This window comes from Anas acuta, chromosome Z, assembly GCF_963932015.1.
Source record: "Anas acuta chromosome Z, bAnaAcu1.1, whole genome shotgun sequence".
Taxonomy (NCBI): domain Eukaryota; kingdom Metazoa; phylum Chordata; class Aves; order Anseriformes; family Anatidae; genus Anas; species Anas acuta.
The window spans coordinates 27,297,042-27,320,450 of record NC_089017.1 but is presented as its reverse complement, the minus strand read 5'-3'; the positions used below and the strand labels follow the sequence as shown (position 1 = coordinate 27,320,450).

General features: G+C 35.2%; 1 long non-coding RNA gene across 3 annotated transcripts in view; it reads left to right on the top strand.

Moving 5' to 3' along the window:
- Positions 1 to 23,409, top strand: part of LOC137848357 (uncharacterized) — a 527,539-nt gene that overhangs the window by 363,528 nt on the left and 140,602 nt on the right. For all 3 annotated transcript variants that reach the window (XR_011091309.1, XR_011091311.1, XR_011091310.1), the window contains exon 5: positions 11,039 to 11,082. This is a non-coding gene — a long non-coding RNA (uncharacterized lncRNA). The remainder of the gene's footprint in view (positions 1 to 11,038; positions 11,083 to 23,409) is intronic.

The window sequence follows — 23,409 nt, the reverse complement described above, 5'->3', positions numbered from 1 at the left end:
GTAGAGAGATACACTGGCACATACACAAGCATGCATAAAAGTACACAAGTGTGAAGAAAAAGTACAGGCTTGTGCAATAGCTCAACAAGTGCATCCAAAAGGGTATATTCTGTACAGTGTGCAATCCATCCTGAAAACAATTTTGTGTGAAGACTACTGTAAATGCAGAGGAATGGAAAGATTCATATGAGGAGTAACTTTCTCAGAAAAAGTCAGGCTGATGCAGATCAGCCTTCAGAGTTGAATGTTTTAGAACTAGGTAATAATAACACAATAAAAACACAATAACAGCAAGTTTTATAAAAGCAAAGGCTGAGCAACAACCATTTAAACTTTAAAATAAATATTTGAAAATATGTGGGAAGTGTAAAGATATCCCCACACATAAATAGAGGAACAGAAAACAACAACTAAGCTAATATTTGAATTGAAATGTTGTGCATACAACACTTTGACTACCAAAGGTTGATATTCCTGATTCCTATTTTTCTAAACAGTCATAGAAATCCAATTCTCTCATTCCTTCATACACAAAGAAGATAGTACACTGTAGAAAAATGGTTTGTCAAATCTTTACCTAGTATCATATTAACATTTTTTTTACTATACACTGTTTCTATCTATCTATGATATTATTTTTCTAGTTTTATCTCTTTTTTTTTGTTGTTATTATTTTATTTTTTAAGGAACATAATAACTATATTTTATTATATCAACTCTAAATTAACTTGTTAATTTACTTTATAAAGCCAACATTTACACCATTACTACAATTTGAAAATGTTATTTTGTATTTTAGACAGTAGCTTTTATATGAACAATGGTTTATCATCTTTCAGGAATTTACCATAGATCCTGCAATGAAGTCACAAGAAAGCTTAAGTTTTCATTCCTAGTAAAACTGCTTGTATTGTTGTTAGGATATAATGATTTGAAAACATTTTCTTCTGATAAAATGAAGACTTAATAAAACCCACAAACATGAATTTATTTAAATAAATAAAAATATTTTTTAAAAAAAGTAAGTCTTTATTTATGTATACATTACTAATTAAAGTATGTAATTTAATTAATAATATTTATTAATTCTAGATATAAAGACCAACTGGAAACACAATTGCCAGCTAGGTGAATATTTTCAAATTTCATTACCACTCACTTTTTTTTATTTTTTACCAAATGAGGGAGTCTGTCAAATTTTTTAAAAAACATTTAATTTGTAACAAATCATTTTTTTTAAATATACATTATTTTAAAATTAAAGTTTTACTTGTTCTTGTTCTTGTTCTTGTTCTCGTTCTTCTTCTTCTTCTTCTTCTTCTTCTCCTTGTATTTTAATAATCTTTCATGTCAAAATCATTTTTATTATTATTAAAAAAGAAGTGTTTTTTTGTTTGTTTGTTTGTTTTGTTTTGTTTTCAAACTGAATGTAAATGAATTCTTTACATTTTCGATTCTTTTTTTTCAGACCCTTTTTGGATAACTCTTCACCTCTATTAGTTGGCCTTTTGACAGTCTTTCTGATCCAATATTCATGCAAATTATATTGTCATTTTTGGGGCTTTCCTGCAGTTATCACTCAGCTCTAGCCTAGATTTGCAGGTTTTATTGTTATTATTATTGTTGTTGTTATTATTATTACCACTAATGGATTTGCAGCTAACCTATGGTTCCAGTCATGGTCAGTTGCCTTTGGTATCACCGATGTATGCATTGTGCTGATAAGTACTGTGGTTCATTTTCCTCTTGGGTAAGCACAGTTAAAAAACTGAGAGAAGGAAAGAGAAAGAGAGAATGAGAAAGAGAGAAACCCTCAGATTAATAATTACCATAGCCTGAGACAGGAATGGCAAAACACACTTGATTGCTTTCTAACCTTAGTCCTGTGTAATGAAATATGGCTGCTTCAGGACAAAAAATGTGATAGCTTTTGTAGTTTTAATATTACTTCACTGAATTCCTCAAAACGGCATTTCATTCAGCATTGCCAGTGTGATAATGTTTTAATTAAAGGGCAAATCTTTCTCTAGTTCTGGATTATTTACCACATCAAAAGGACTGTCCCTAATATTTGCAGTGTCATCATTTCATATTACATTTTAATTTGTTAATTCATCTGTGTGAACTGAGTACCCTAATATGTAAAGAATCATTTGTCATGATTCAGGGGTCTAACAAAGCATGTTTAAAGGTAAAGAGATTAGTAAAAAAAAAATAGAAGATTTCAACCTTATGGAACATATTATGAAATAAAATTTGTATGCAAGAATACCCATTTCACATAGGATACAGAAGAGACTGGTGTTTGTTTGTTTGTTTGTTTGTTTGTTTTGTATGCATTTTGCTGTATCACATACACTTTTGTATTTTTCTTGGTAAGAAAAGAAAAAAAAAAAAACAAAATTTAATTCATCTATAAAGATATTTTAATTCAGAGATAGTAGTTAGCATTGTATGACAAGTACAGCTTTTGTGATTACATGGTGATCCTGAAGATCCAAGGTAGTCATGGTGCAAAGGATAAACTCAGAAATTATGTATATTCAGCTACTCCACAAAATATCTGCAGGTTTATATAGTTTCTATCATTAGTATCCCATAATTCCTTTCTCTAGAGCTAAGAAGAAAAATAAACAAAGTAGAAAGAGTGGCACCTTGATATGTAGCTAATTAAAATTAAAAAGAGGTGTGAATATAGATAGTCACGCTTCTATTTGAAAAATAATCATACCTGTTCTTTCCTTATATTGCTACAAAACTTGCATAGGTACCTCAAAATCCATCTTGTTAGGATTTTCTGTATTATAACAATTTGCTACATCATGACATTGGTAGTAGGGTGACAGCTGGACCAGATCTTTTGAAGGTTTTTTCCAACTTTAACGATTCTAGGATCCTATATCATAGATATAGATAGCATGTATCTCTATTTGCTGACATCTTAAATAACTCATGGTTACTTTTATGGCTTGTTCCTCTGCAGATACTTTTAGAGTGTATACTGAGTGCTTGAGAAACAACAGTATTCTAGAAATATTCTTTCCATGGTTGTCCAAGCACAAAGATCTTGGAATGAATATTGATCATTAGTGTTTGATTTTTATTGCAAGAACTGGAGTCTTGCTCAATCTTTTACCACTTGGCATTTTAATATGTCTACATTGTATGAGTTTTCAGTGGTAGAATATGAAAGTTGAATACTGAAATCTGAGTCTCTGAGTTCTTGCCTTAGTTTCCCCATATATCAGTTTGGAGAGCTAAGCAAAAAAAATCAAAATCAAACAAGAAAACAAAACCCCACTCTACTAAGAAAATACAAGTAGCTGGACTGTAAGTAATGATAAGGATAAAGGTTTTTTTATATAGAGAAATATTTATATATCTTTTATATATCTTCCCAGCTCATACAGACCAGTATCTTCTTCAGCCCTGAACTCTGAACTCTCTTGAAAATTCTTGAGGTCTTTCACCTGGTCATTCTTTCATACCAACATGACACACTTCCCTCCCACTCCACCTACCAATGTATAGACAATATTCAAATATTCACTCATATGATAATGTTGTCCTTTTCTTCTTTATTTTATTTTATTTTATTTTATTTTATTTTATTTTATTTTATTTTATTTTATTTTATTTTATTTTATTTTATTTTATTTTATTTTATTTTATTTTATTTTATTTATTTTTTATTTTATTTTAATTTAATTTATTTTATTTTTTATTTTATTTTATTTTATTTTATTTTATTTATTATTTGTTTGTTTGTTTGTTTGTTTATTATAGAGGCTCTTTCAGTACCTGGGCAAAAGCAGAAGATGTTGATGGCTGTGGACTGAGGGTACTCTCAGCCTTCCCTACACAAAATGTTTTATTTTGCATAGAATACTAAATAAATAAATAAATTATAGGAACAAGAAAAAGAATGGTGAAGTGATTATCATTCAGGTATCATTCAGGTCTACGGGTTATTTTGTTAGAAACCAATCATGATTTTCAGGACTTCTCTGTATTCTTATACAGGATGCTTGACTTTTTATTCTTAACTCTATCTGAACTTTTTCTGAGCAATCCTACCTTCACACATCATCTAATTTTTCCTGTTACAGATTGCAGCTTAAAAGTCACAATGCAGCTAATTGAAGGCCCTGTTGTAAGGATCATCTCATTAAATACTGAAATGCAAGCATCGCCCAAGTGAAATGTGGCAGCTGTTAAACAGTGAACAGCAATACTGCACGAGAGCTCAGGACAGTGAAAAAGAACACTGTATCTAATCATAATTGCAGGAGAAGTGTTGGTAGACAGAATGCAATTACCCAAACTGGAAAATGTCCAAAATACTGGGGTTGACATACATGCTCTTTCCTCTACTATTAGTGCTGGAAGAGGGGAAAAATGAGACTGGTATTGCACTACATTAATGTGTAAATCATCAGATTTTGTTAATGTGCAAAACATTTAACCCCCTTTTTTCCCAAAAAGAAGTCCTTTTTGGAAGACATTATAGGATTAGGAAATATAGTGAACTAATCAGGAAGTATCAACGATTTTCTTCCTTCAGCAGAGTTGTTCTTTTGTATCTTGTGTTCTGCAAAAGCCCTGAAGAAATGCGCCCTTCGAACTCAAAGCCAATGTTCTAAGTCAGAAATAAAACAACTCTTAAAAAGCGGTTTTACTGACTGAGGTTGTAACTTGAAAAGCAGTAGGAAAGCATTCTACTCCTTGCAGCATCATGCTGCTACATGGTGGTATTGGGTGTTTTCATATATATCATTTTTACCCTCATTGATATCCATACTGCCACTTACAAGTTTGCTAAAGCAAGCATTTTGTTTTGGTCTGTTCTTTACTACATTCTTTTTCAAGTAAAAAAAAATCTGTTTATTAACAGATTTTCTTTCATAATTCAGTAACATGAAAAAATATTTATTTCTTCTACAAAGGGTCCCACCCTGTCCTTCATATATGCTGTGCCAAACAGTCTGAACTTTCTAACCCATAAATATTAATGCTTTTCCAGACAAATTCAGGTTCAGAAAAAGCATCCTTTGAAAGTCATCACCATCCATCTACGATTCTGAAGGAAGAATAGCATTTGTAGTCAAGAGATGGGGCAGAAAATTCCATTTCTTTTCGACAGCTGAGACATGCTGCTTAGAAGGAAATTACACTAAAACTAGAAACATAAAAGTGCACGGGGGAAAGCTTTTTAATGTGCTGTACATTGTGAAGAGTGTTACAAATAAAGTGTATGAACTAGTTAATATCAAGTTATTTGGGGTTATTGATGGAACAGTAGATTTAAATAAGCTACATTATACACACACACACAAAAAAAAAAAAAAAAACACTTTTACAAAAAAAAAAAGTGTTTACAATTATGAAGATTTTTGACAGCTGATTTGATAGCTGTTTCAATAAAGCTGATAGGCTGCAGAGAGACAGAAAACCTAAACACTTAAGACTGTCTGGAAAAAGGGACAGATGAGAGGAGGATGAAAGTAAAGGCTTTTTTTCTGAGAGAACACAATGGTGTGCCTGATGGAAACATATGACATACTTGTGGTATTTCTAAATAATTTCTAGATGTTAGGTAGGGTCCGGTATTCACTGAGGCCAGTTTCCATAAAAACTGAAACAGAGGCAGACACGAGGCAGAAATACGAGGCAGAAACAGAGGCTCAGCACCTGGGGTATCTTAACAGTATTCCTATACTGAAACTTAGGATGTTGTGTGGTTCTTCTCTGAGACAGGTGGTGATATGAAATCAAATCTTGAAAACAGGTGTGCCTGAGGTGATCTTGGGAAGGTGTCTGAGTCACTGTAACATGAGTCATCAATAAGTTTACCATGGTGAAGGACACAGGACAAATCACACAATCACACGGTTTGGATTTGTTTAGTGGATGTACAATTCTCTCTGGGTGTGTTGTGTGTGCCTTTGATGGGAAGACTAGAGCTCTTAAGACTACAGGTTCATGTAAAGGATAAACAAAATAAAGCTACTGCAGAAGAAAAGCAAACAAACAAACCCCAAACAACAAATGCATAGATACGATACCTATACAAATGTGCCTGTATTAGTTTTCTGTTTTATAAGTCTTGCACAGACATTTATCTGGTTAAAATTAAACAGGAATAAAAGACATATGTTCCATCCATGTAATGGTACTGTGGTGTAACATGCTAATATCAGTGTTTCAGGCTGATACTATGGTACAATTACCGTTTTATCACTCACAGGTCCAATCCAGCTGCCAAAACTAATACAGGCCAGTTACACAGATTCTCACCCCCTACTTCAGTCACCGATTCTGATGCTCTTTTATGAACTAATATGAATCATCTAAGCATAATTCTGACACCACTGCCAGTGCACATTAATATAATTACTTTCTTTGGTGGTAACACAGTCATGATTTTGACTAATGTTAAGATATGTTTTTAATATAATGATGTGTATATGGTGAAGAACTACCATATTCATTAGGTCATTATAAGTATAACAGTAATGAATTATTACATGTTATATATAAGAGCAAAATGGTACATTTTGTTTTTAAGTAACTGTTCTGGATTTAAACTAAGTGCTGTTGCTTAAATTGTATTCCTTTTTATAGTTAAGAAAGTCTTCATAATCTGTACCACGAGTAAACCTCAGTGATTTGTGTCCAGTCCTCATGCCTCAGTGGGCTGTTTCTCCTCTGGACCACTTAACTTTGAGGCTTACATGAGGCTGAAATAGCAAAACAGTATTACATTTCTGAAAAATTATACTAACAAAGGTAGTGAATGAAAACACTAGTAACATTCTTATGGACCTGACAAAAATGTGAAACATTAGAATTAGACAATGAACAACTGTTGAGTATTTCTGAGGCAGAAGACAAAGAAGTAAAACATTCCTTCGAGTTAAAAGAGTTATAGCTCTTACTAATTTCAAGACTATTAGAAAACATGAAACTGAATGCAGGATACTGAATGCAGCTTATGTTACTTTGTTTATTTTCTCCTGGAGAATATTCACTTGTGGCTAAGTGAGTCTTAGGCTTTTTCTTATTCTTTTAGGTAAGATATGATACTGACAAGCCTTCTCAATGTTTTGATCTTTTTATAGGAGTAAAAATGGAAAACACACAGTATTTTATAAACCTATAATAAAACTTTATAACGTTTATTTTGTGCTGAACTTCTGATAGAAAACTGAAGATAAAAAAAAAAAAAAAAAAAAGACTGAATTTTAAATATTTATATTAAAAAATAAATAAGTACTTAGGAGAGAAAGATAATGCAACTCTTTTTTTTTTTTTTTTTTTTTATTTATTTTTATTTTTATTTTTTTAATATATATTACCAGAGATCTAGTAATTGAAAATAATTATTTAGTATGAATAGAATTTTGGAGATATGTTGTGACTACAAGAGACTCATTCGTCAATCTGATTCAAAGCCCAGCTTGACAGTATTTAAGTAATCAAATTCTGATTGCCTGTGTATTGGGTTACACAAGAAAAGTCACTTACACAGATTCGAGATTAACCATGATACAGTGAGGATTTCAGGATGGCAGTTCAAGAGAGCATTTTGCATGCATCTTTCTCTCTCTCTCTTTCTCTCTTTTTTTTTTTTTTTTCTTTTTTTCTTTTCTTTTTATTTTTCTTTTCCTTATCCTTTTTCTTATTCCTCTTTTTTTTTTTTTTTCCTAGTGTGAATTAATAATGTATATATGCACCCATGCTTTGGAAAATGCTTTTATATTTACTGATTTTCTTTTAACACTTTTCTATTTATTCTCATTATGTAGGTGTTTATAACCTGTGTGTATAAGCTGTGTATTTTATCTCTTTTTACCATTTTTTTTTTGTCTCATTCCCTGCTAGTAGAATGATTTTGGTACACAAAATAATTTTACTTCAGTTTACTGACCCTACTTTGAATCTTGTTGTTTTTCCTTTTTGTGCATTTGCCTGTAATTGACAAGCTTTTTGCAATGAACCAGGTATTCCCTAGTTAACTGGCCTTTGTGAATAAGATCCTCGAAGGCAATCAAAAAACTAAAATACCATATTTTCTTAGCTTGTAATTCCTAATAAATCAGTATCAGGCAAATATTCATATGTTAAAGGCTAAACACTTTAAGCCTTTTGACAGTAATTGAGTCTATTTTCAAGAGTGGTTTAATTTTGATAGAGATTCTTTCCATGTCATTACCATTTGCCTCAGACAGTGAATATTTCATAATACTGACTGTTACTGCACAGTTGGCACAAGTAAATATGCAACAGTCAAATCTAGTTTAAAGGCCTCCAGCTGCAACTTTATTAAGAAATACCATTCCATAAATGAAGTTAATGTTTAGTCAATGGCTTTACATCCATGGTGTCAACATTCGTACACTCATCATCAGAACTGCAATAGCTGAATCATAAGTATCCCATTAGTGCAAGTCCCTAAAGAAGGATCAGATGCTCTTGATTAAGATGTCTCCATAATAAATCTGAGAATATCTGCTGATGTCCTTAACATTTATCTAGGCATGGCATCACATTTTTAATTTTGAAGTATGAGATAAAATGCACCAAATATAAAGTAGGTCTCTCAGTTGTTATCAATAAAGAATTGTTTTTCTTAAATGATCAACAGAACTTCAAATCATAGCTTTGACTTCTGTTTATTTTTGTTTGTTTGTTTGTTCTGTTTTGTTTCAGTTCCTGACACTAACTGGAATAACTGATTAGTTCCTGAAATGATTTATTTCTGTAATTCTTGTAAACTTTAACCCCTTGAGTAATCCATTATTTGGTTACAAGTCTAGGAAAATGGACAGAAAGACAGTGGAGGTAGGACTATTATCGAAAGCCAATTACTAACTTATTTGAAAGGACCATTTTCCAATATCTCTGATCATAAATGATAAATGAACATAATAAAAAAATTTGGTGTTTTGAACAATGGAGTAGGAAGAGTGGCAGAAAGAAGTAACAGAAATAAGTAACTGTTCCATGAGGAAATGACACTCGGCTGCCAAACAGACAACACCTGAGTGAGAGGCCATCCCCAGGAGGTGAATGATTCAAGACTTCATGCTTGGTGTATATTTAAAATCCTACCAAAGGTAAAGCTCCTAATAGGACTGACCTCCCTGCTGCTGAGATGTTTTGACTGGTCTGAGCCTTCACATCCCACTGCCCTACTGTGACACCTGCACTCTTCTGCAACACAGTTGGAGGAGTCATGGGGTAGACTGTTGCCGTTCACAATAAGTCTCCCTCCAGCCCTGATGGAGTATTATTATTAAAAAAACAACCAGACAGCCAGGCTGGCAACAGTCTTGTGGCATTTATTTGTTTGTTTGTTTTGTTTTTCTTTGGTTGATTTTTGTTTGGATGGTTGTGTGTATGTTCCTATTTTTCATTTGTTTGCCTTTTTTTTTTTTTTTGTGGCAAAGGGACTAAAATTTTCAATAACTGTTTATGTCAACAGGCCCACATATAGACCAGTAATAAGCAGTGTCGTCATCCATATCATGAATTGGCCATATGTTATTTCTGATGGAACTCTTGACTGAAATTTTTACTCTTATTCAACTTTTATTTGCTTTCTGAACACTTGCCAGTATTCCCAATAATACCTTTGAAAAATATTGATCCCAGATCAGTACCAAATATTCATTATTTACACGGCCAAATTGCTTAAATGTCTTCCTCTACTTCCCCTCCCCCCCCCCCCCCCAAATAAATAAATACATAAATAAATAAATACATACATAAATACATAAATAAATAAATCCTTCCTGGAATCAATCAATTTTCCCCTGTTTGGACATTTAAGATTAACCATTTCTAACTACTGCACAGTTAAAATGAAATCTTTATGTTACTGGTATGGTAGATTTCAGCTTCCAGATAATATTTCTAATTAATTTTATGCCTTGCAGACCCATAATTTCAAACTTAAGATTTTCTGAGTAGAAGCATTTGGAATATTTATGTGAATATTGCATATAGATAGGTTTCACATTAGTTGTGCTTAAACACCTGTACCAACAGGAAGGAGTCTCAGGAAGTTCCCAAGCTTTTGAACATTTACACCTCCTGAATTCATGAAGATCTTAAGATGTGTAAATTAGAGATCATAATATAAATACAATATGTGGCCAAACCACTTGTGAATAAAGTGCCCATTCTCAAGTCTGGTTAAAATTTCATCCTTTTGAACTATTGCGGTCCTGAAACGGAATGTTAAAATTATACACAAAAAAATACGTGTTATTGCAATACCATCAAGAACTCAGATGTAGGAACACTGATGTTGATGTTGATAGACTACCATCTAATTCTTATTACTTGAGTTCAACTTAAAACTAAGATAAATAAAATAAAATAAATAACATAAAACAAAACAAAACAAAACAAAACAAAACAAAACAAAACAAAACAAAACAAAATAAAATAAAATAAAATAAAATAAAATAAAATAAAATAAAATAAAATAAAATAAAATAAAATAAAATAAAATAAAATAAAATAAAATAAAGAGGCAACATAATATTCCATAGAATGTCTTATGCAAACATTGCATTTTAATGCTTTACATTATAAACTTTTTATTTGAGTTGGTCCATAAATGTCATTAAAATCTGTAAATGAATGCATACCTACATAATGTTTAAAGAATTACGAAGAAAGGGAGACCAATAGTACACTGAATTGTGAATAATTTTAAACTTTCACATATGACCACATAAACATTAAATTAATGCAAATTATAATTAAAATATTAAAAATAAAAAATAAAAATAAAATTTAGTTACATCATTTTCAGATACAATTAGGAAATAAAGACTTACAAAGGTGAATTTCCACATTTTTTTCACTATTTTTTCCTTTCTGTTTTTTATAGATACTGCAGTGTTTGAGTATTAATTCTGACTATTCCTAACAACAAATAGAAACCTCTGTATGCATTAAAACCTAGTATTTGACAATTCCTCTAACTGCCACTAATATCAAACAATATTTTTTCTTATTTTAGATCTCTGTCCTGAGATACAGCAACAGGATGTGCCTTGGAGAAGAGTAAGGGGTTTTTTTATTACTATTACTACTATAATTATACTTTGTCTGTATTTTCTTGTTTTTGTTTTTTGTTTTTTTTAAATGTCTCCATTATCCATAAATTTTAAAAATAGTAAACCTCTGCCAATGAGGGCTATTTACTATGTCCCACAATGTTTATTCAGGCTTCACATTGATTTCAGCAGGAGCTTTGCCTAATTAAAATAATTTTCAGTGTGTATAAATATCAATATTAATTTTTTAGTAAGTTAATATCAAATATTTAAGCATCTATATTTCTCATGACCTCCTAAAATTGTATAAAGGGGAAAATATCCTGGGTGGTTTTGTTGAAAAGTAACTTTCCTCTAGAAAAATATCCCCAAAGGAGATGAACTCCTCTCACAAACAAACAAACAAACAAACAAACAAAAAAAAAAAGGTGGTAAAATACACTTACTGGTGCCTTTTTCTTGATGTATATCTTTCATATTTAAAGATCATATGGAAAAGTGTTTGTATTTTTAGCTTACTTGTTAATTGCTTATTATTATTATTATTTTCCACAAGAAGTGTCTCCCTTCTCTATTATTTGGAAATGTTTTGTTTGTTTGTTTACTTGCTTGCTTGCTTTAACTGTAGAAGAGGACATAAAGATAATACACAATTCATGTCACTCTTTCAAATATCATAATTAATGAGCTTTGAAACTGAAGTATTTTTCTTGTTTACCTTTTGTATTGTTTTCCCAATATTGGGAAAAATCTCAGTAAAAAGCATGGTCAGAATCCAATCACCCAATGTCATAGTCTGGGCAGATATGAACATGCTAATATCTGTTAAATAGACACAGGCTAGAAGCAAAGTGATATGTCAGGTATGTCAGGTATGTTAAGAAGTTGTCATGGCATTGGTAGGGAAATACATCGTTACTGTAATTTATATAATACTTATTTCCAAGAGATGTTTGTTATGTTATGTTATGTTATGTTATGTTATGTTATGTTATGTTATGTTATGTTATGTTATGTTATGTTATGTTATGTTATGTTATGTTATGTTATGTTAAAATGCTGGCTGCTAATCCTTATTTTTGTGTGTTAAAGATACCGCAAAATGTGTTTTTATAGGAAAAGTAAAGTTACTATAACCCTCCAGTTGTAAACCTATACATGAGCATGCTTGGAATTTTACTGTTGGTGTTATGAATTTAGGACTTGGATTTTAGACCAAAGACTAACTCCAGTACTAAAAGAAACAAGTTCTCCAGCTAGGAGAATGAATTTTGTTTTACTATACAGCAAAGGATGCAATGGGTCGAAGGTATGAGCAATACTGGGAGTAGATCATCTGTGTCTGGCTCCTGAGAGAATCTTTAATTTTTCCTTTCCGCAAACATAAAAGCAATCTCCTACAGACATTGAAATCACTTGAGGTATATCTTCAATTTCATTTCAGTTGTCACAGTTCCTTTCCATTCGACAGAGTGGTATTAATTTTTGCCACCTCACTGCTTGAACATAAAACTTTATTACCTCAATTAATGAGTTTCATTTTCCCTTTCCTTTTATGTGTTTTGTGAGAATACACTATCCTTCCAGTCAAATTTGCAGTGCACTCTAAGAATCATTTGACATAAACCCTTAAGCTTTGAAGCTATGCTGCCTTCAGACCTAGTGAGAAATTGGTATTTTACTTGTTTCACAAATGTCTTTTTGTTCTGAAGATATTTACTATTCACAATCATATCCTGATAATACCTCAAGATATTTTCAGTAGACAAGAGATTAAGTTCTAATGGGAGGAAGGAAGCCAAAAAGGGAAAATGAAGTTTCTTTCTTTTAAGTTATTACGTTGCAGACATGAGATCATTCATAAAAAAAAAAAAATCTGAACAAAACATTTAGAAATCAGAAAGATAAACCTAAATGAAGACCTGTTCAGACACAAGACTCTATGGATGCAGTTTACTTTAAACTGTTGCAAGTAACAACTAAAAGACATTTCTGGCAATCTAAGCGGAAAAAGGGAAAGTGAACAGGAAAATGTGTTATTTTGATTCAAATATCAAAGTACAGTAGTATGCTTATGCATACATACTACATACCTTTTAACCAAATATGTACTAAAATTGTTCTAATTTACATTCTTTTAACAATGACAAGTTATAAAGATATAAGCTTTAGTCCCAATGGCAGTGCAAATCAGAAAACAAAAGATGAATCATAGAATCATAGAATATCCCGAGTTGGAGGGGACCCCTAAGGATAATCAAGTCCAACTCCTGAAATAGTTCTGAATACACACATCATACTAATGATAATGAAAAACTCTAACATAGTAGCCTATAATTTTTTTTTTTCTTAGCTTCTCCATTCTGCAATAGGTTGTGAGTTGTGAAATCTGTTGGTTGGACTTTGAGGGGAGTGTGCCAGGGACTGCAAAGGTACACCCATAACAGCGCTTCCAGTAACAAAGTCTTATTTTATCAAAATGTTCCACTGTGCCCAGAGCACTGGATTCAAATATCTCCAGAAGTAGTGATCACAAAAATAGTATCTGTGTTTATATTTGAACAAAACCTGCTGCTACTGCTACAGTCTCACTTGTATAGTATCATACTCCACACAGTAAAAAAAAAAAAAAAAAAAAAAAAAAAAAAGTCCAGTATTTTGCAGATTATTATTTCTAACCAGCAGAGATGTCATTAGAATAATATTATTTCTAACCAGCAGAGATGTCATTAGAATAAACATGCTGTTATACAAAATTCAGATTAAAAAGTAAAGCTATTATGTCAACAATAGACATCTGATAATGTTTCTGACATTGTCATTCACTTGGTTAATCCTAGACTGCACTTATGGAGTGAAAAAAAATAATAAAATAAATGTTCTTTCAAGTAAACTCTTAAAAAAGGTTTAACTTTGACAAAATGCCTAAAAGAACAGGTTTAGATTATCAGAAAATAAAATGCCAAACTTCCTTTCAAAATAAAAACTATGTATTTTTCCAGAGAAATTAAAACTGAGATACCAAAATTTAATTGATAAAATAATTCTGTTCTGTCCTGCCAAATGGCTGACATTTAACACCTGCTTTGAATATTTACTTTATCAATCAGAAAAATATGAAACTCCATGATATCTCCATTAATATATAATAAATTTCATTAACATATTTTATATGCCTTTGAAAATTTTCTAAGAAATGGAGTCTGGAAACAGATACTTTCTTCATTTAAAAAGGATTTTATCTATAAAGTACTTTATATATAATATTATATATATATATATATAGTATATATAATGTCTTTTTAAAAATATTTCAGTCCTGTAGACTGTAGACACTGAACAGTTTCCAATAGTTGCTCTGTTCAAAGGCCCTTGTAATAATGATAAAATAGGTTCCTTCCTATAACCCAGTCCTATAAAATATTGGGGTTAAAAATGCCTTTAAAATGTTGTGTATTTAAAAGGATATAAAATGGTTTTCAGTTCTACTTTGTTTTGATATAATCACATATGTTACCATTGCTCAAAGGCAACTAGACATCTGAAAAACATTAGACTAGAAAAAAATCTTCACCTTTCTATTTCTTTCCCTCTGAGGAGCCATAAGAAGTGTTCTGGTGCAAGGCAGAATAATTACATCTATTATTGCAAATAAAGGACTATTATGGAATAGCCTAGTTAAAGAAATAAAATGAATATTGAATATATATATTATATACTATATATATATATATATATAAGAGTATATATAAAAAATACATTAAATAATGTAAAACGTGTTGTGAAGATGGTTGCTCTTTCTTTATGAACACTGCCTGTTACAAAGAAACAGAATAAAAAATCTTCTGTGTGGTTAAACTTCAGATCAGTGCATTAAATAGACCATATATTTTAAAATAAACTTGAAGGAAATCTTGAAAAGTAAATGAGAAGAGGAAATGAGTGAAGGAATGGATGAAAGTAATACACTTGAAGGGAATCTATTACATAAAGTATTTTTGTTTGTTTTATTTTAAAATTGTTCATACAGAAACAAAACCAAAATTTTTACAAGTCACTAAATGTTCACACTTTTATTTTGACATAAAACAAATAAAACAATTATTTTTTTTGAATGAACCATTGTAAACAAATCTGCATGGCTTTTTAGTTTTGAAAAGAATCTATTTTAATTAACTAAACAATACATCAGTTACATCATCACGCATCAGCATCTGTATCTTAAAATGAGCTAAAAAAAAATAAAAATGCTTTTTAAGTTTTGAAGTGTTTTTATATAGTACCTACATCTTGTCATTGATACGCATGTATTGACATCATCATATTCGTATGATATCCAGAAAAAAATCTTTCAGTATCTACTTCAACTGTTCATTTCTTAACTGAGGTCCAGATAGTGTGCTTTCTGAGCAAATGGCTTCTTTGGGGCTCTTGAGTTAAAGATATTTTTTAGTTTTGTCTCTCTGCACACAGCAGAAAGCTTTCTATTATTTTGGTAAGATGATTAAAAATACATATATATTATATTTGAGTAACAATTGTAATGGGAAAAAATGTAAATGTCAATAACAGAATTCAGGTTGACATGACATCTGATGTTTTTGGAACCAGGATGTTATATTGCTTATTTTCAGAACTGAAAAACCTATATTTTCTTAGTATTTAAAATGAAAGTTTTGAAATGATTTTTCCCCCATCCCATACAGTTTGATATAATAATTCCAGGGGAAGACCAAAGAGAAGATCTTCACAAAATCAAAAATCTGGACACAAATGTGTCCACTTTTGTTGTTGTTTTTGTTGTTAACTTTTTAATTTAGACATGCTTGGTAAATGAAACTCATGTGGTTTCAGCAAGGCTTTTGTCTGTTTTCCTCTGAATCATAGGCCAGAAGTTTAGTCCCATAAATCTACACTCTACTAAAGTTCCCAGCTGTATCTTTCTTCCCCTGGAGCCCTGTGAGTGTTTTTGGTTCATGGATTGCCAGTCAAGTCCTGACTGTTTCTGCTAAAACCATAGTTTTCTCAATTTCAAGTGTTGTTGACAAAGAAACTCTGTGGTGCAGCTCAGATAAAAAATAAACAGGTTATGTGCAGTTGCATAATTCCCCATTGCAGGGGGGAAAGGGGGAGGAGGCAGGGAGGCAGAGGAATTTTCACCTTTTTTCACCTTCGAAAAAAAGTGAAAAATGAGATTGGAAAACATCAGAAATATGAGAAGGACTCCAAGTGTATGTCAAAATTTGGACTGTTAGGTATTCAATCACAGGCTGGTAAAATTCCATAAATGCTTATTGCATTCACATATTTTGGTTACCTGGGAACTTTTCCATCAAAATTTGTGGAAAACTAATTTTCGAGAAAATTAACACAGTGTCTAAAGGTAGTTTATATAGCTTTTTGGCTTACAATTAAATTCTTTCTTATACATATATGTTTTTAGAGTGAATAAGAGATGTTTAATCAACACTTAGATACATTTTTCATGTATTGCTTATAGTGAAATGTGCAATCTAGCTATACTTTGTTTATTGTTGTGTCAAAAATACGGTATGACCAAGACTTCTAATAACTCATGAATGCACTGCCAGTTAGAAAGTGGACAGCTTCCCTAAGTAGCACCTTTAAACAAAACAAAACTTGTTTTGTTTTGTTTTGTTTTTTTGTCAGGCGACAAAACAAAAGATCAGCTTGTTGAGGTGATCGGCTCTGGGGCAGATGCGTTCTGCAGTGAAGCGAGGGATCCTACAGGCAGGGCTAATTTTTTCAGCATCGAGCCCACTCGAGGGAGCTGCCAGGACCCAACAGCCCTCGCGAGGGTGTTGAACGAGATGTGAACAAGGCATAGGTGTAGCCAGCAGATCCCCTCCATGGAAAAAAAAAAAAAAAAAAAAAAGCTGCCCCTAGGGAGCGTGGTGAACAGGATGGGCAAACAGGGCTTGGCGCATCAGAATGGAGTGGCATGACAGTTCGCACAGGCAGGGTGAGCAGGAAGGGCAGATCGTTCCCCCCCACCCATACAAAAAACACCTCTAGTGTTGGTCTCTACCGCTAGCTCAGCTGCAATTGTCTCCACCAGGTGCAGTGCTCTCTCCAGGAAGTCGATACACACACACAGACTGACTGCCCACTCAAAACTACAGCAGATCAGGTCTCCAGATGCAGGGAGTATCTGAGCCTGTTGCTACCATCTGCGGGGAGCAAAGAGACAAATTGCATGAGGTGTGAGCAGTTGGACGATCTGGTCTGCCTCATGGCAGAACTCAAGGAAGAGGTCGAGAGGTTGGGGGATATCAGGGAGTGTTAGCGGGAGATAGACTTGTAGAGCAACTCCCTGAGCGGCCTGAAGCACAGATATCAGGGTGAGAAAACCCAAATGGAGGTGGACCCCCTGCCCTGTTGCTGTCAGGCAGAGGGAGGGGACCTAGGAGTTGAGGAGGAATGGAAACAGGTCCCTGCTTGACATTGCAGGTGATGCCCCCCCCACTGGCCCCACCTTCCCAGGTGCCCTTACGCAACAGGTTTGAGGCCCTGGAGATTGAGAGATGGGTAGCTGAGGAAGAGGTAGAAAGTCTACCCAGAAGGATGACAAGAGCGAGGAAGCTGACTCCACGCCTCAGGACTGCCTCCACCAAGAAAGAAGGGTTATTGTTGTGGGCAACTCTCTTCTCAGGGGAACAGAGGGCCCTATTTGTCGGCCTGACTCTACGCGTAAGGAAGTCTGCTGCCTCCCTGAGGTCAGGGTCAGGGACATTGCCAGGACACTTCCCAATCTGGTTCGCCCCTCTGACTATTATTCTCTTTTAATAGTCCAGGCTGGCAGTGATGACATTGAAGAGAGAAGCCCAAAGACAATCAAACGGGACTTTAGGGGACTGGGAAGTTTAGTGGATGAGGCAGGAGTACAAGTGGTGTTTTCGTCCATCCCTACGGTGGCAGGGAGGGGCACAGAGAGGGCACGGAAAGCCCACCTGATAAACCTGTGGCTCAGAGGCTGGTTGCAACACAGAATGTTTTTTTTTGATCATGGGGCACTTTACTCAACACCTGGATTGATGGTTGCAGACAGGTCCCTATCTTTTAGGGGAAAATGGATCCTAGCCCAGGAGCTGGTGGGGAGCTCCTGAGAGGGCTTTAAACTAGGTAAGAAGGGGAACAGAGCTGAAAGAAGGCTTGTTAGGGCTGTGCCAGGGGGAACAATGGCAAGGCTGGGAGAGAAGACAAAGGCCCAATTGAAGTGCATCTACACTAATACACACAGCATGGGCAACAAACAGGAGCTGGAAGCCATCGTGCAGCAGGCAGGCTACGACTTGGTTGCCATCACGGAAACGTAGTTGGACCACTCCCATGACTGGAGTGCTGCAATGACTGGCTATAGGCTATTCAGAAGGGACAGGCAGCATGGAAGGGGTGGTGGTATGGCTCTCTAAATCAGAGAGAGCTTTGACGTCATGGAACTTGAGGCTGGGAATGATAAGATTAAGTCCCTATGGGTTAGTATCAGTGGGAAGGCCAACAGGGGAAGCATCCTGGTGGGGGTCTGTTATAGGCCACTGAACCAGGATGAGGAGACTGATGAGGAGTTCTACAGGCAGCTGGCAGAAGTTGTGAAATCATCAGCACTTGTTCTTGTGAGGGACTTCAAATTCCCAGATATATCCTGGAAGCACAACACAGCCCAGAGAAAGCAGTCTAGGAGGTTTCTGGAGAGCATGGAAGATAGCTTCCTGATGCAGCTGGTTAGTGAGCCTACCAGGGGAGGTGTCCCGCTAGACCTTCTGTTCACAAACACAGAAGGACTGGTGGGAGATGTGGTGGCTGGAAACTGTTTAGGGCAGAGTGACCATGAAATGGTATATTTCTCTATTCTTGGAGAAGCCAGGAAGGGGACCAGTAAAACCACTATATTGGACTTCTGGAACGCTGACTTTGAACTGTTCAGGACACTGGTTGGTAGAGTCCCTTGGGAGGCGGTTCTGAAGAGCAAAGGAAGGCTGGGCACTCTTAAAGAAGGAAATCTTAATGGCTTAGGAGCAGTCTGTCACCATGCGCCCCAAGACGAGCTGGTGTGGGAAAAGACCAGCCTGGCTGAACAGAGAACTGTGGCTTGAGCTTAGGAGAAAAAAGAGGGTTTATAATCTTTGGAAAAGAAGATGGGCAACTCAGGAGGACTATAAGGATGTTACGAGGCAGTGCAGGGACAAAATTAGAAAGGCCAAAGCTCATCTGGAGCTCAATCTGGCTACCACTGTTAAAGACAACAAAAAATGTTTTTACAAATACATCAGTGCAAAATGGAGGACTAAGGAGAATCTTCATCCTTTAATGGATGCAGGGGGGAACTTAGTTATAAAAGATGAGGAAAAGGTGGAGGTGCTTAATGCCTTCTTTGCCTCAGTCTTTAGCGGCAAAACCGGTTGCTCTCTGGATACCCAGTACCCTGAGCTGGTGGAAGGAGATGGGGAGCAGAATGTGGCCCTCACAATCCATGAGGAAATGGTTGGTGACCTGCTACGGCACTTGGATGTACACAAGTCGATGGGGCTGGATGGGATCCACCCGAGGATACTGAGAGAACTGGCAGAGGAGCTGGCCAAGCTGCTTACCATCATTTATCTACAGTCCTGGCTTTCAGGGGAGGTCCCAGTCAACTGGTGCATTGCAAACATGACGCCCATCTACAACAAGGATGGGAGGGTAGACCTGGAAAACTATAGATCTGTCAATTTGACCTCAGTACCAGGGAAACTCATGGAGCAAATTATCTTGAGTGTCATCACGCGGCACTTACAGGGCAACCACATGAGCAGGCCCAGTCAGCATGGGTTTATGAAAGGCAGGTCCTGCTTGACGAACCTCATCTCCTTCTATGACAAAGTGACATGCTTGGTGGATGAGGGACAGGCTGTGGATGTGGTCTACCTTGACTTCAGCAGGGCTTTTGACACCGTTTCCCACAGCATTCTCCTCAAGAAACTGGCGCTTGTGGCTTGGACTGGCGTACGCTTCGTTGGGTTAGAAACTGGCTGGATAGCTGGGCCCAAAGAGTTGTGGTGAATGGAGTCAAATCCAGTTGAAGGCCGGTCACTAGCTCCCCAGGGCTCGGTACTGGGGCTGGTCCTCTTTAATATCTTTATTGATGATCTGGATGAGGGGATCGAGTGCACGCTCAGTAAGTTTGCAGATGACACCAAGTTAGGTGTGTGTATCAATCTGTTTGAGGGCAGGAAGGCTCGGCAGGAGGATCTGGATAGGCTGCACCAATGGGCTGAGGCCAATTGTATGAAGTTCAACAAGGCCAAGTGCCGGGTCCTGCACCTGAGGCACAACAACCCCAAGCAGAGCTACAGGCTGGGAGAGGAGTGGTTGGAAAGCTGCCTGGTGGAGAAGGGCCTGGGATTATCGGTGGATACTCGGCTGAATATGAGCCAGCAGTGTGCTCAGGTGGCCAAGAAGGCCAACAGCATCCTGGCTTGCATAAGAAGCAGTGTGGCCAGCAGGGCTAGGGAAGTGATTGTCCCCCTGTATTTGGCTTTGGAGAGGCCATACCTCCAGTACTGTGTTCAGTTTTGGGCTCCTCAGTACAAGAAGGACATCAATGTGCTCAAGTAAGTCCAGAGACGGGCGATGAATCTGGTGACGGGTCTGGGGAACAAGTCTTATGGGGAGCAGCTGAGGGAACTGGGTTTGTTCAGCCTGGAGAAAAAGAGGCTCAGGGATGACCTTATTGCTCTTTATAAGTACATTAAAGGAGTCTGTAGCGAGGTGGGTGTTGGTCTATTCTCCCATGTGCCTGGTGACAGGATGAGGGGGAATGGGCTAAAGTTGTGCCAGGGGTGTTTTAGGTTGTATATTAGGAAGAACTTCTTTACTGAGAGGGTTGTTAGGCATTGGAATGGGCTGCTCAGGGAAGTGGCTGAGTCACCATCCCTGGAGGTCTTTAGAAGAAGTTTAGATGTAGAGCTTAGTGATGTGGTTTAGTGGAGGACTTGTTAGTGTTAGGTCAGAAGTTGGACTCGATGATCTTGAGGTCTTTTCCGACCTAGACAATTCGGTGTTACTTTTTTGTTTGTGATTCTATGTGAAAAAAAAAAAAAAAAGGCAAAACAAAACAACAACAATGAAAATGTTACTAGAAAGAAAGATAACTTACTATTTAAGAATTTTATATGTAGTCCAGATTTTTTTTTAATCCTTCATAAATGTAATATGACATTTCAAAGACCTCCTTGGAGTTAATTTTTGGTCAGTGAAGACTGTAGTCTCCTTTGCCTCCGACTCCCCCAGAAAAACTGTCTTCTTAGGGACCTGTGCTTTGAAAGAATGAAGAGATAATAAAAATGCCATATTGAACAACAAAAAACTTATTCATTGGCTTGCTAGTACATGAATTTATAAAAACAAATGAATGCATTTTTAAAGCAAACACATTTTTCACCTCACATGTGCAATACTTTGTACTTAATGTCAAATTTCTACTCAATGTGTTTGAAACATGGTTTGTCAATCATGCTATGCTAGCATAATGATGCATCATGACTTTCCTGCATTTTAGAGGGTTGTACAAATACCCAGCTCCCCCAGAAGAACTTGAAATTTTCTTAAGACATAAAAGTCTTGTCTTTTATGACAAGGTGGAGATCTTTGTGGAGAGAAGGAGTGAACAAAGGAGAGAAATAGTGAACTAAAAAAACATGAAAAGGTAAATATTTTAACTTTTCTCTATTATAAACTATCATTTTTATCACTAGGATTTACTTTAGAAAAGCAGGAACTCCTAATTGGAATTGTTTATGTTCTGAAATCAAATTTTAAGTCTAATTTATGAAAACTTTATAAAACCCTAATTCTGAAGTTCCATCCATACTAACAAAGCCATAAAATGAAGGCAGTTACTGTGCCATTTTACTATTTTTATGGTCCACATAATCTTATCAAACTTTGAAGAAATAAATATAGGAGAGAGCCTCGGAGCTCACTAGGAAATATAGATATAAGAGATGAGGCAATGGTATGTGCACAGTCAAATCTCTTCCTTACAGATACTGATAATGAAATGGGCATTCTGCTTTAACTTGGGTCTATGTTTTTATTTAACTCAAACAGAAAAAAATGACTATTTCTGATGCAAATAGAGAATGTAAATTTCTCCTGGGATATTTTCATCCTATTTTATCTGTTCAACATTGGACAGGAGCAAAAGTGACTTGAATAGAATTTAATCCATATTATGTTTCTTCCTTATTCCTGTGGTGCTTGATAAGGGAATTCAGAGAGGAGGAGAATGTGTAACACTTACTAGAAAATGAACTCTTTCTGGTCATTTTCCTACATGCAGTATTATTTATGTTAACCACTCATCTTCTACATGAAAATTTTCCAGATGCATTTTGAAAGAGTAATTTTACAGGATCTGGAACATTTCTCTAATCTGTCATAACAGAAATATTTTCAAAGGATACTGTGTAATTAAGCATAAACTCCTCTGCCTGAGAAGCAATCCTAAATCACACTGTGCCTACTGTGCTTTTCCAGGTGTTTCTCTGACTGCTTTAGAATGTTTCTGGGCATACCCGCTTAGAACAAAGATTTCGCTGATTGGTCTGCATTTTCCTTATTTTCTTTTTTTTTTTTTTCTTTCTTTTCTTTCTCTTTCTCTTTCTCCTTTCCTCTTTCTCTTCCTCCTCCTCCTCCTCTTCCTCTTCCTCTTCCTCTTCCTCTTCCTCTTCCTCTTCCTCTTCCTCTTCCTCTTCCTCTTCCTCTTCCTCTTCCTCTTCCTCTTCCTCTTCCTCTTCCTCTTCCTCTTCCTCTTCCTCTTCCTCTTCCTCTTCCTCCTCCTCCTCCTCCTCTTTCTCTTCCTCCTCCTCCTCCTCCTCCTCCTCCTCCTCCTCCTCTTCCTCCTCCTCCTCCTCCTCTTCCTTTTATTCAATTAGTGTTTCTAGGCCACAGTCCTTTTTTTCTGCTTCTTTCAACTGGATGTATTTCCAAGTGAAATTTAAAGAAATCTGAAGAACAGCAATTTATTTGATAAGTGGGCTAAAGAAAGTATAACTTAGAGCAGACTAGATTAATTTATGTTTTTCTCTTATGGCTACATATAGAAAAGGCCTGCTGAATGACACTATTTTTTGTCATTCAATACAAAACTGATCAGTGAAATAGTACCATCAGAGAACAGTACCAGATTTAATGTTTTTTTTTTTGTTTTGACATATTTTATTTGTTTTAATTCCGAAGAATCCCTGATTCCTTTTTTTTTTTTTTTAATTTATTTTTTATTTATTTTGATTGTGTATCCCTGTCCCCCTCCATAAATAAATAATGTTAATTC